This window comes from Somniosus microcephalus, chromosome 12 (genome assembly GCF_052327205.1).
Source record: "Somniosus microcephalus isolate GS21.2 chromosome 12, FLI_Smic_1.0, whole genome shotgun sequence".
Classification (NCBI taxonomy): Eukaryota; Metazoa; Chordata; class Chondrichthyes; order Squaliformes; family Somniosidae; genus Somniosus; species Somniosus microcephalus.
Window position 1 is genome coordinate 17541105 of NC_140998.1, and position 14154 is coordinate 17555258.

The following is a 14154-nucleotide window of genomic DNA, read 5'->3' on the forward strand; positions in this document are numbered from 1 at the left end:
ATAATATAATTGCTCAGCATATTTACAGCTTGACTGCCTCCGTACCTTGGTGACAAAGGAAGACTTTGTTGGTCTGGAGACAGAAATAATGCTGATTGTGGCAGCCCTGATACCTAGCCACAGTGAACAAGCTTCCATTTTCAATCTCCAACCAGAATTCACCATGCTTCCCGACTAACAGCGTGCCGTCTTCACTCTGCAAGAGAACACCGTGTTCAGATTCAATCGTATCTCCGTACTCCTCACTGCCCTGAGGAGGTGGTGGTGGGGGTCCTTGGTCACGAACCATGGGGGGTGGCTTTATGATACAACCGAGTGGCTTGCTCGACCACTTCAGAGTGCGGTTAAGCATCGACCACATTGGGGTGGGACCAAAGTTCCCTCTAATTTTGTTTGGTCCTGCACGACCCCTTTCGGGAGCTGCGCGAGCCATTCAAAATACCGCGTATGCACAGTGTTTGTATTGAAAAGCCGACTGCATGGGTTCTCTGGACCACAGCTTACAGGGAGCATTGGGTGAGATCGGAGTGACGTATAGGCCTAGACCGGGTAAGGACGGCGAGTTTCCTTCACTGAAGGACATTCGTGAACCAGTTGGATTTGTACAGCAATCAGACAGCTGCATGGTCATTTTTACTGATACCAACTTTTCACTTCCAGGTTTCAAGTATATCTGAATTCAAATTCTCAATCTGCCCATGGTGGGATTTGAACTCACGATCAGTGGATTACTAATCCAGTAACACGTCCACTGCTCTACCTTACTCACACTGAGGGTAACTGTCACACTCACGCACAGATACACACTCATTTACCCCCCCCAGACTCTCAGTATAAACAGGCGCCAGCTTAACCCCACAGTGCACAAAACCAGCTCACCTTGGTATCCGTGTGTATGGTCACCAGCCCATAAGACACATTGAGGAGGACTGACGGGAAGCTCTGGCAATTCTTGTTCTGCTGTTCAACCTTCTTCTTGCGCCGTGACCGGTGGGCCGGGTCGACGATGGAATGGAACTGCATCGTCTCCTCGTCGGAACCGCTCTCGTCATCTGCGGGAACACAAGGTGGGGAAGTGCGAGTCAGGCGATCGCAGGGGCACATCCCCCAGTCGAACACTGAGGCTCTCCCCTGCGAATGGCAGGAAGCCGAAAGAGCCGACGGCTCAGGCAGCACGTGAAACAGCAAAAAGGACGACGCATTGTTGGAAGCCCAAACAATAACCAGTCTTTCTGTTTCTCACTTTCACTCACCATCGTAGTTCCAGACGTTTCTGGCCTCATTACACTCTACCGACCACAGTCACTCCCTTCTTGCCCTCTCAGCACACTGCCTGATGTTAGAATCGTAGAATCTTACAGCATCGGAGGCCATTCGGCCTATCCTGGCTCTTTGAAAGAGTTCCACTCCCCTGCTCTTTCTCCATAGCCCTGCAAATTTCTCGTTCTCAAGAAAAAAAGAAAGACTTGCATTTATATAGCGCCTTTCACGACCGTAGAATGTCCCAAAGTGCATAACAGCCATTGAAGTACTTTTGAAGTGTAGTAACTCTTATAATTTAGGAAATGTGGCAGCCAATTTGCACACAGCAATCTCCCACAAACAGCAATGTAATGATGACCAGATAATTTGGGTTTTTTTGTGATGTTGATTGAAGGATAAATATTGGCCAGGACACTGGGGATAACTGACCTGCTCTTCTTTGAAATAGTGACATGGGGTCTTTATCTCCACCTGAGAGAGCAGACGGGGCTCTCGATTTAATGTCTATCCGAAAGGTATACAATTCGCCTTTTGAAAGTTACTATTGAATCTGTTTCCACCGCCCTTTCAGGCAGCGCATTCCAGATCACAACAACTCGCTGCGGAAAAAAATTCTCCTCAATTTCCCCCTTGTATTTTTTGTCAATCACCTTAAATCTGTGCCCTCTGGTTACTGACCCTCTTGTCGCTGGAAACTGTAATGTATATACCTTTAAGGGGGGAACTATGTTTTACAGCTCATGTATACTGCAGTACCGGCAGTGACCACACCTGTATATAACACTGAGTAGTAATCTGTACAGATCAGTTGCAGTGTGAGCCACGTTGAGTAAACACCTGTTGTACCGTTCTCCGCAGCCTGTGTCTCATTATACACGGACGTAACATTGGCGACGAGGCAGGTTCGAACCTACCTGCAACTCTGCATCACCTCCCGGGGATTCGTTCCTGGAGATCAGTGGATTGGAGGTCAAGGCCAGAGACTCGGGCGTCGACCACGGGCAACCGCCCAGTCATCCAGCAGAGACTCGAGAATTGCGGGGGAGGCTGTCGAGAGCCAGGCTTGGCTTTCCAGTCGAGGTGGTCCAGCGAAACGGGCTGGCAACAGGTAGTGCGCAGACCCTTCCCGGACAGCGGTGGGCTAGAGCCCGACCGAGCGGCACAGCAAAGGGCCGAGCAGCGTCGATGGGGGAGAGAGAGAGAGGGCAGAGCGCACAGGGCGCAGCCGGTGTTCAGGGGCCGAGCACCGTCGGAGAGAGGGAGAGAGAGACGTGCAGAAACCCACGAAGCGCCACCATTGCCACGAGGACCGGCGAGAGTGGCGTTGGCAGCAGCGCATGAGAAGCGCGCGAAACCTACAGCGCGCCGCAATTGCCATGAGAACCGCCGGGAGCGGCGTCGGCAGCAGCGGGGGAGGAAGGAAAGCGCGGGAGACGCCATTTTAAGCCATTGGGAGACGCCATTTTAAACCACACCCAAAATGCCGAAGAGTGGCAGTATCACCGCATTTGACAATGAAGTCGAAGATTGGACTACATATGTCGAACGAATAGAGGTATACTGCAAGGCAAATGAGGTGTCAGATGACAAGAAAGCGTCGGTATTGTTAAATTTAATGGGTGCAAAGACGTATGGTTTATTACAAAATCTAGTAACCCCAACGAAGCCAATGGAAAAGAGTTTTGAAGACATAGTAACGATACTACAGGAACATTTAAACCCCACACCACTGCTGATAGCAGAAAGATTCAAGTTTCACAAACGGAACCAGCATAAGGATGAAAGCAATGCTGATTATTTAACAGAACTGCGCAAACTATCGAAACACTGCCAGTTTGGAGCGGGACTGGCAGATACCTTAAGGGACAAGTTTGTGTGTGGGCTTCAAAGTGAAGGAACCCAGAAACGGCTTTTATCTGAAAAGGACCTTATGCTGGAAAAGGCTTTCAGCATTGCGGTATCATATGAAGCAGCAGCACGGGGCGCTGTAGAGATACAACAGAGACCGCAAGAATATGGCACAAACAAAATGTCATATGGAACAGAGAAGTGCTATCGCTGCGGCAGAACAACACACGACCAGAATGATTGCTAGTTCAAAGACAAAGTGTGCAGACAGTGTGGAAAAGTAGGACACATAGCACGAGTCTGCAGGTCGGGAAAGAAAACCAGCAATAAGAAACCTACCAAAGGAAAGTACAAGAAGGTACATAAGATGATGGAGAATAGTTCAGACGAACAAAAGAGTGATAACAACTCCGAAAGCAGGGAACTGAGTTGTCTGAAACTACATAATGTGATCATAATGGAGAATCACTGAACCATTTGGGTCACTCTCAAGATAGCAGGAGTCCAGGTAAAGATGGAATTGGACACAGGATCAGCCTTAACAGTCATAAACCGACGGGACTACGAGCGGCTATTCTCACACATACCCTTGAGAGACACAAAAATTATTTTGAAGACATACACGGGGCAAAAAGTCTACCCCAAAGGAAAAATAAGGGTGACCGTTATATATAACGGTAAGGAAACACCAAAACTAGACCTGTATGTATTGCAAGATGGAGGACCACCATTACTGGGACGTGAATGGATCCGGAAAATAAAACTGGATTGGCATTCCATACAGGCACTGACTGTGGCTGACAAAAAGGATGACGACGTCACACCTGGGCGACTGTCAAAGATCCTAACTGATGCGAAAGAAGTGTCCCAGCAAGGACTCGGAACACTAAAAGGCATGACAGCGACGACTAAAATTGAAGAAAACGCAAGCCCAAAATTTTTTAAGGCCAGACCGGTACCTTATGCGATCCGCCCAGCCATTGAAGCAGAGCTGGAGAGTCTGGAACGTTCAGGTGTACTGTCCAAGGTAGACTGGAGCGAGTGGGCTACACCCATCGTCCCTGTGATGAAAAAGTCGTTGAGCAGCACGCCTGGGGAACCAAGGAAGGTTCGCATCTGTGGGGACTTTAAGGTAACAGTGAACCCGGTCCTTCACACCGTACAATATCCACTTCCGCGGATTGAAGATATTTTCGCCTCGCTATCTGGAGGGAAACGCTTCACTAAGATTGATCTGGCCCAGGCGTATCTGCAAATGGAGGTAGAAGAAGCATCAAAAAAATACCTCACAATCAACACCCATAAAGGTCTCTACCAATACAACCGGCTGGTATTCAGGGTAGCATCAGCTCCGGCTATTTGGCAGAGGGCAATGGAACAAGTCCTGCAAGGGATCCCAGGGACCCAGTGTTATTTGGACGACATCCTGGTCACGGGCGAAAATGACAGTGATCACTTTGCCAACCTGGAGCAGGTGCTCACTAGATTGCAGGAATATGGGCTCCGAGCTAACCGCCCCAAATGCGAGTTTTTTAGAAAACAGGGCCTAGAAATTGAGTTTGCGCTGCGCCGGGGCTTAACGCCGGAAATTTAGCGCCGGTGCTAAGTCGCACTGTGCGCGCCAAAAATTCAGTAGCGCCGCGCCCAAACGGCTGCCGGCGCTACTGAAGGCTGTTTGCGCCTGAAAACTGGCGCTACGTGCCGCATTGCGGCGCTATTCCGGCGCTGCGGCGCCCGATGCGGTGCGGCAGGCTCGGGAAGTGCAGGCCTCCTCCTTCAGTTAAGGAGGAGCTGCCTGCACCCGCCCGCTGGCCGGTTAAATCGCCACAAAAATGAGCCCGGCACCTCGGGGAAGTGCCGGGCTCGCAGCCGAGAAGCATCTGTTCCGCGGGGTGGGGGGTGGGGGAGTCCGGGGAGGGAGGTGCGGGCAGGCGGCCGGCGGGAAAGCGGCCGGCCGCCGCTCCACCTTTATGCGCCGGCGCAAAGTCGTGTAAGACTCTGTTGCCAGAGTCTTAGTTGCAGCTGCCACGGGCGAGGCGGCCGCAACTGAATTTCGGCGCTGGGGCCCGTCACCACGGCAACCGGGACGCTGCGCACACCGATGACGTCATCGGTGCCGGCGCAGCGCTACCGGTGTAACGCCGATGTTGGGCCCTAGTCAATTTCAAAACCGGCTGTAAGTCCAGCGCAATGCCCTCTAGCGCCGCAAAATGGGCGCTAAGCCCACTCAATTTCTAGGCCCAGATCTCATATTGTGGCCACGTTATCGATAAAGAGGGGTTACATAAGTCCCCAGAGAAGATTGAGGCAGTAGTCAAGGCTCCAGCACCGGAAAATGTGTCACAACTGAGGTCGGTCCTCGGGCTGGTAAACTACTACCATAAGTTCTTGCCAAATTTGTCTACAATACTACACCCACTGAACACCCTACTGCAAACTGGGGTGCCATGGAAGTGGAGTGACGAATGTAGACGAGCCTTCCAGAAGAGCAAAACACTAATCACATCGAAAGAGGTATTGGCCCATTACAACCCAGCATTACCAATTCGGTTGGCATGTGATGCTTTCCAGTGATCAGGAGCAGAAACCCAGCTGGATTTGCTGCCTCCTCTCCCTTAGCCCAGAGCCCAACGATAGCACCCTTATGGCTTCCTGGCTGAGCTCAGCTATCTGAGATCAAACACGGCCCGTTCCCGAGTCTGTACGGCTCATCCCCCGTACCGGGAGCTCCTGCCCCACACCGCGGGCCCTGGCACTGTACCGGAGGGGTTTAGGGAGACAGTTCCATGGGGCCAGGATGGCTGAAGGCTTTTCCACTGAAGGTGTGGATGATGCAAAGGAGGCCAGAGTTGAGAGAGTAGAGGCCATGGGCTGCCACATAGGGCTGGAGGATGATGCAGAGGTAGTCCAGGGCGAGGATGTTGAATCCAATAAGTTGGAGACAGGGAGCCAGTGAAAGGTGTTTGTGGGATCTAGCTGTGTACAAATTGGCTGCCGCATTTCCTACATTACAACTGTGACTACACTTCATAAAAGTACTTCATTGGCTGTGAAGGAGCTTTGGGACATCCTGAGGTCGTGAAAGGCGCTATATAAATGCAAGTTCTTAATTTCTTTTTCTCCTCGACCCCTCGCTCATTCATGATAGATGTGTTTGGGAACTCTGCCTCTGTGATCTGACCATTAAACATCGACACTCACCCTCCTGCAAAGGATCTGCAGGAATTAACAGCTCCACCTCTGCAGCCAGGCTGGTGGTCAAGAAAAACAGTGCATCCTGAATGCAGACAAAAGGGAAGACAAAATCCATCAGGAATTTTACAGAGAGAGCTTACAAAAAAAATCAGGAGGATGAAAAAAGACATAAATTTGTTCAGCGAGTATTTGAGAGAGAAAAGTCAAATTTCAATTGTCCAACCTAAAAATAAAATTCCAGCCCTCTCCCACAGCCACACGCATCACAGGCCAACAGGTCACGCAGATAACCTTTCTACTGAAATAATTGTGTTTTATCCTCTGGGGAACGGTCCCACAGGCGCTGACCCTGACTGGGGAACGGTCCTACAGGCTCTGACCCTTACTGGGGAACGGTCCTACAGGCTCTGACCCTTACTGGGGAACGGTCCTACAGGCTCTGACCCTTACTGAGGAACGGTCCTACAGGCACTGACCCTTACTGGGGAACGGTCCTACAGGCACTGACCCATCCTGGGGAACGGTCCTACAGGCACTGACCCTTACTGGGGAACGGTCCTACAGGCACTGACCCTTACTGGGGAACGGTCCTACAGGCACTGACCCTTACTGGGGAACGGTCCTACAGGCACTGACCCTTACTGGGGAACGGTCCTACAGGCACTGACCCTTACTGGGGAACGGTCCTACAGGCACTGACCCTTACTGGGGAACGGTCCAACAGGCACTGACCCTTACTGGGGAACGGTCCTACAGGCACTGACCCTTACTGGGGAACGGTCCTACAGGCACTGACCCTTACTGGGGAACGGTCCTACAGGCATTGACCCTTACTGGGGAACGGTCCTACAGGCACTGACCCTTACTGGGGAACGGTCCTACAGGCACTGACCCTGACTGGGGAACGGTCCTACAGGCGCTGACCCTTACTGGGGAACGGTCCTACAGGCACTGACCCTGACTGGGGAACGGTCCTACAGGCACTGACCCTGACTGGGGAACGGTCCTACAGGCACTGACCCTGACTGGGGAACGGTCCTACAGGCACTGACCCTTACTGGGGAACGGTCCTACAGGCACTGACCCTTACTGGGGAACGGTCCTACAGGCACTGACCCTTACTGGGGAACGGTCCTACAGGCACTGACCCTTGCTGGGGAACGGTCCTACAGGCACTGACCCTTACTGGGGAACGGTCCTACAGGCACTGACCCTTAGTGAGGAACGGTCCTACAGGCACTGACCCTTACTGGGTAACGGTCCTACAGGCACTGACCCTTAGTGAGGAACGGTCCTACAGGGACTGACCCTTACTGGGGAACGGTCCTACAGGCACTGACCCTTACTGGGGAACGGTCCTACAGGCACTGACCCTGACTGGGGAACGGTCCTACAGGCTCTGACCCTTACTGGGGAACAGTCCTACAGGCACTGACCCTTACTGGGGAATGGTCCTACAGGCACTGACCCTTAGTGAGGAACGGTCCTACAGGTACTGACCCTTACTGGGTAACGGTCCTACAGGCACTGACCCTTACTGGGGAACGGTCCTACAGGCACTGACCCTTACTGGGGAACGGTCCTACAGGCACTGACCCTTAGTGAGGAACGGTCCTACAGGCACTGACCCTTACTGGGGATCGGTCCTACAGGCACTGACCCTTACTGGGGAACGGTCCTACAGGCTCTGACCCTGACTGGGGAACGGTCCTACAGGCACTGACCCTTACTGGGGAACGGTCCTACAGGCACTGACCCTTACTGGGGAACGGTCCTACAGGCTCTGACCCGTACTGAAGAATGGTCCTACAGGCACTGACCCTGACTGGGGAACGGTCCTACAGGCTCTGACCCTTACTGGGGAACGGTCGTACAGGCTCTGACCCTTACTGGGGAACGGTCCTACAGGCACTGACCCTTACTGGGGAACGGTCCTACAGGCACTGACCCTTACTGAAGAATGGTCCTACAGGCACTGACCCTGACTGGGGAACGGTCCTACAGGCACTGACCCTTACTGGGGAACGGTCCTACAGGCACTGACCCTTACTGGGGAACGGTCCTACAGGCGCTGACCCTTACTGGGGAACGGTCCTACAGGCTCTGACCCTGACTGGGGAACGGTCCTACAGGCACTGACCCTTACTGGGGAACGGTCCTACAGGCACTGACCCTTACTGGGGAACGGTCCTACAGGCACTGACCCTTACTGGGGAACGGTCCTACAGGCACTGACCCTTACTGGGGAACGGTCCTACAGGCACTGACCCTGACTGGGGAATGGTCCTACAGGCACTGACCCTTACTGAGGAACGGTCCTACAGGTACTGACCCTTACTGGGGAATGTTCCTACAGGCACTGACCCTTATCGAGGAACGGTCCTACAGGCACTGACCCTTACTGGGGAATGGTCCTACAGGCACTGACCCTTATCGAGGAACGGTCCTACAGGCACTGACCCTTACTGGGGAACGGTCCTACAGGCGCTGACCCTGACTGGGGAACGGTCCTACAGGCACTGACCCTTACTGGGGAACGGTCCTACAGGCACTGACCCTTACTGGGGCACGGTCCTACAGGCTCTGACCCTTACTGGGGAACGGTCCTACAGGCACTGACCCTTACTGAAGAACGGTCCTACAGGCACTGACCCGTACTGAAGAACGGTCCTACAGGCACTGACCCTGACTGGGGAATGGTCCTACAGGCTCTGACCCTTACTGGGGAACGGTCCTACAGGCACTGACCCTTACTGGGGAATGGTCCTACAGGCACTGACCCTTAGTGAGGAACGGTCCTACAGGCACTGACCCTTACTGGGTAACGGTCCTACAGGCACTGACCCTTACTGGGGAACGGTCCTACAGGCACTGGCCCTTACTGGGGAACGGTCCTACAGGCACTGACCCTTAGTGAGGAACGGTCCTACAGGCACTGACCCTTACTGGGGAACGGTCCTACAGGCACTGACCCTTACTGGGGAACGGTCCTACAGGCTCTGACCCTGACTGGGGAACGGTCCTACAGGCACTGACCCTTACTGGGGAACGGTCCTACAGGCACTGACCCTTACTGGGGAACGGTCCTACAGGCTCTGACCCGTACTGAAGAATGGTCCTACAGGCACTGACCCTGACTGGGGAACGGTCCTACAGGCTCTGACCCTTACTGGGGAACGTTCCTACAGGCTCTGACCCTTACTGGGGAACGGTCCTACAGGCACTGACCCTTACTGGGGAACGGTCCTACAGGCACTGACCCTTACTGAAGAATGGTCCTACAGGCACTGACCCTGACTGGGGAACGGTCCTACAGGCACTGACCCTTACTGGGGAACGGTCCTACAGGCACTGACCCTTACTGGGGAACGGTCCTACAGGCGCTGACCCTTATTGGGGAACGGTCCTACAGGCTCTGACCCTTACTGGGGAACGGTCCTACAGGCACTGACCCTTACTGGGGAACAGTCCTACAGGCACTGACCCTTACTGGGGAACGGTCCTACAGGCACTGACCCTTACTGGGGAACGGTCCTACAGGCACTGACCCTTACTGGGGAACAGTCCTACAGGCACTGACCCTTACTGGGGAACAGTCCTACAGGCACTGACCCTTACTGGGGCACGGTCCTTCAGGCACTGACCCTTACTGGGGAACAGTCCTACAGGCACTGACCCTGACTGGGGAACGGTCCAACAGGCACTGACCCTTACTGGGGAACGGTCCTACAGGCACTGACCCTTACTGGGGAACGGTCCTACAGGCACTGACCCTTACTGGGGAACGGTCCTACAGGCACTGACCCTTACTGGGGAACGGTCCTACAGGCACTGACCCTTACTGGGGAACGGTCCTACAGGCACTGACCCTTACTGGGGAACGGTCCTACAGGCACTGACCCTTACTGAGGAACGGTCCTACAGGCACTGACCCTTACTGGGGAATGGTCCTACAGGCACTGACCCTTATCGAGGAACGGTCCTACAGGCACTGACCCTTACTGGGGAACGGTCCTACAGGCACTGACCCTGACTGGGGAACGGTCCTACAGGCACTGACCCTTACTGGGGAACGGTCCTACAGGCACTGACCCTTACTGAGGAACGGTCCTACAGGCACTGACCCTTACTGGGGAATGGTCCTACAGGCACTGACCCTTATCGAGGAACGGTCCTACAGGCACTGACCCTTACTGCGGAACGGTCCTACAGGCACTGACCCTTACTGGGGAACGGTCCTACAGGCGCTGACCCTGACTGGGGAACGGTCCTACAGGCACTGACCCTTACTGGGGAACGTTCCTACAGGCACTGACCCTTACTGGGGAACGTCCTACAGGCACTGACCCTTACTGGGGAACAGTCCTACAGGCACTGACCCTTACTGGGGAACGGTCCTACAGGCACTGACCCTGACTGGGGAATGGTCCTACAGGCACTGACCCTTACTGGGGAATGGTCCTGCAGGCACTGACCCTTATCGGGGAATGGTCCTACAGGCACTGACCCTTACTGAGGTTTGGGTCCTACATGCGCTCTTTCCAATCTTTACCCACTAAGCCATTGGGGAGACACTCAATTGCAGTTTAGGTTAAGGAGCCTTTTAGAAGCACAGTGCCCAAGCACATGAGCAAGAGCTGCAATACCTCCCTACCCCTCATTAGATGCACTAATGGAGTGCAGAGATGACCAGTCAGGGGCAAGTCCTGTTGGTGAACCCACTCCTTTATACTGGTCAAGGGAATCTTTCCTCACAGCAAACCGTACACAGTCTCTTGGAAAGCGGAGGGTTAGTGTTTGGGTTTGGGTTAGAGTTTGGACAGTTTTTTCCCCTCCCAAAGTTGCATACTCCCAGTCTCAGTTTTACCAACCTGATCAATGTTTAGTCGCAGGGGCATAAGCGTGATGCATCGACAGCACTCACGAGGCATCTGAGTGGAATCTGGACTCACATGTAAAGCCTTAATAGTTAGCTGAAGAAAAGATAGCGAAAAGTTAATGTAATTACTTAAATTACAAAGGGAATACTGTGTGCTGTAAACTCGGCTTGTATTTTCCTTGAGTTTAGAAGGTTGAAGGGTGATCCTGATCGAAATATTTAAAAGGGATTTGATAGGGTAGAGAGAAACTATTTCCTCTGGTGGGGGAATCCAGAACAAGGGGCAGAACCTTAAAATTAGAGCCAGTCCGTTCAGGGGTGATGTCAGGAAGCATGTTTTCACACAAAGGGTAGTGGAAATCTGGAACCTTCTCCCCCAAAAGGCTCTGGATGCTGGGGGTCTATTGGAGCAGTCAAGACTGAGATCGATAGATTTTTGTTGGGTAACGCTATCAAGGGATATGGAGCAAAGGTAGTTAAATGGAGTTGAGATGCAGATCAATCATGATCTAATAGTATGGCGGAGCAGGCCTGAGGGGCTGTATGGCCTCCCCCTCCTCCTACGTGTTGTGCTGTGTGTGCAGGTGGGCCACTGATTACTTGTGCAGCGCAGTTTTATTATTTTTATAATCTGGTTGGGGTATAGGTTCTCCAGGCACCGATGTTGCTCTCCACAAAGCACCAACTCAAGCTGGGATACATTTCTCAGTGCCAGCTGTGTGGTAAACCACTGTTTGTATTCCACTGTGTACATGCCTGTACATGTCTCGGCTGACTCCTCCCACGAGTCTAGGTATAAAGGTGACTGCTCCACAGTCCCTCTGTATTCTGGACCGGTCGACCACTCGAGGCACACCTTCATTCTCTTGTTAATAAAAGCCAGTTAATTACTCGCTTAATCTCAGTCTTTTGAGTTATTGATAGCGCATCAATTTTATTAACAAGATTTTTATAATGGAGAAGATCCTCACACCAGCATGCCTCGACTTAGATCATCGGGAGGCGGACTCATCCACCAAGTTTACTCACTGGCTTAGGTGTTTTGAAAAATTTCTGATCGCCTCCGCTGAAACGGTCAAATCGGACGAGGACAAACTGGATGTCCTGACCTCCAAAGTGAACCACCGAGTGTACTTGGTCATCCAGGACGCGACCTCGTACGCGGATGCTATCAAGCTCCTCAAGGACCAGTACACGTGCCCAGTGAACGAGGTGTACGCTAGGCACCTCCTGGGGAGTCGTAAACAACAACCTGGGGAATCGACCGAGGAATACCTTCAGGCACTGTCTGTGCTTGGCCGGGCCTGTGGTTGTAAGGATGTAAAGGCCGCCGTGTACACAGAGGAACTTATTCGGGACGCTTTTGTAGCGGGCCACAGGTCCAATTACACCCGACAGCGACTGTTGGAGCAGAGTGACCTCGATCTCAACAAGGCCTCTGAACCCGCACTATCATTGGACGCAGCCTACCGGGGCATGGACGCCTACTCCTCTGCACCGTGGACGCCGCGGGGAACGACAGCCTGGGACACGGTAGGACCGTCACATAGCGCCGTGCCACCCCAGCCACATCCCAGCAATGGCCCAACTACCGCAGCAGTGTCCCAAGGCCAGACAGCGGTGCCCCAAGGCCAGAAATGCTACTTCTGTGGCCAGGCCAAACACCCCAGAGCGCGCTGCCCGGCGAAAAATGCGATCTGCTCGGGCCGCGGGAAGAAAGGACACTACGCCAGCGTCTGCAGGGCCAAAGCCACCCCAAACCCCAGCAGCACTGCGTGTGGGCCGTGCGGGCCGCCATCTTGGGCCTCCCCAGCCATGTGCGAACCACCGGAACAGCAGCCATTTTGGACGCCTCCAGCCACATGGGGATCATGGACGCCGCCATCTTGGATGACAGCCGGGACGCAGCAGGCCCCCAACACCGCCTCATCTGATACCCGCAGCAACACACCGACCCCTACACTGGCCTCCGTTACGCTGGACCAAGCGAGACCGCACCAGCTGGCCCGGTCCACAATGGACATTAAGGTAAATGGTCACGAAACAATCTGCCTTTTTGACTCTGGGAGCACGGAGAGCTTCATCCACCCCGATACGGTGCGGCGTTGCTCTCTCCCAGTCCTGCCTGCGCACCAGCGGATTTCTATGGCCTCTGAGTCCCAGTTGGCGGACATTGGCGGCTACTGTGTGGTGACACTCGTAGTAGACGGGACTGTGTACGATAATTTTAAACTTCTGGTCCTGCCCCACCTCTGCGCTGCCATTCTACTGGGGTTAGATTTTCAGTGCCACCTTAAAAGTGTTACGATGGCGTACGGTGGGCTCCTCCCCCCACTCACAGTCCGCAGCCAGCAGCTTCCAAATTGCCCGCCGCGCACCAGGTGCAACCTCTCCACACTCAGAGTCACCCCCCCCCTACTGTTTGCTAACCTCACCCCCGACTGTAAGCCCATCGCCACAAAGAGCAGGCGATACAGCGCCGGGGACAGGGTTTTCATTAAAACCGAAGTGGAGCGGCTCCTGAAGGAGGGGATTATTGAGGGCAGCACCAGCCCCTGGCGAGCCCAGGTTGTGGTCGTTAAGACCGGCGAGAAGCAGCGCCTGGTCATCGACTACAGCCAGACAATAAATCGCTACACCCTGCTGGATGCTTACCCACTCCCCCGTATAGCTGATATGGTCAACCAGATCACGCAGTACCGCGTCTTCTCGACCATTGACCTGAAATCAGCGTACCACCAGCTCCCTATCCGCCCTGAGGACCGCCAGTATACTGCCTTTGAGGCAAACGGCCGCCTCTATCACTTCCTTAGGGCTCCCTTTGGCGTCACCAACGGGGTCTCCGTCTTCCAAAGGGAGATGGACCGGATGGTCGATCAAAATGCGTTGCAGGCCACCTTCCCATATCTGGACAATGTGACCATCTGCGGCCATGACTTGCAGGACCATGACGCAAACCTCGAAAAATT

At 53.7% G+C, this 14154-nt stretch overlaps 1 pseudogene; it reads right to left on the minus strand.

The window, feature by feature from the left end:
* LOC147109053 (autophagy-related protein 2 homolog B-like) overlaps positions 1 to 14154 on the minus strand; it is a 131323-nt pseudogene that overhangs the window by 2431 nt on the left and 114738 nt on the right.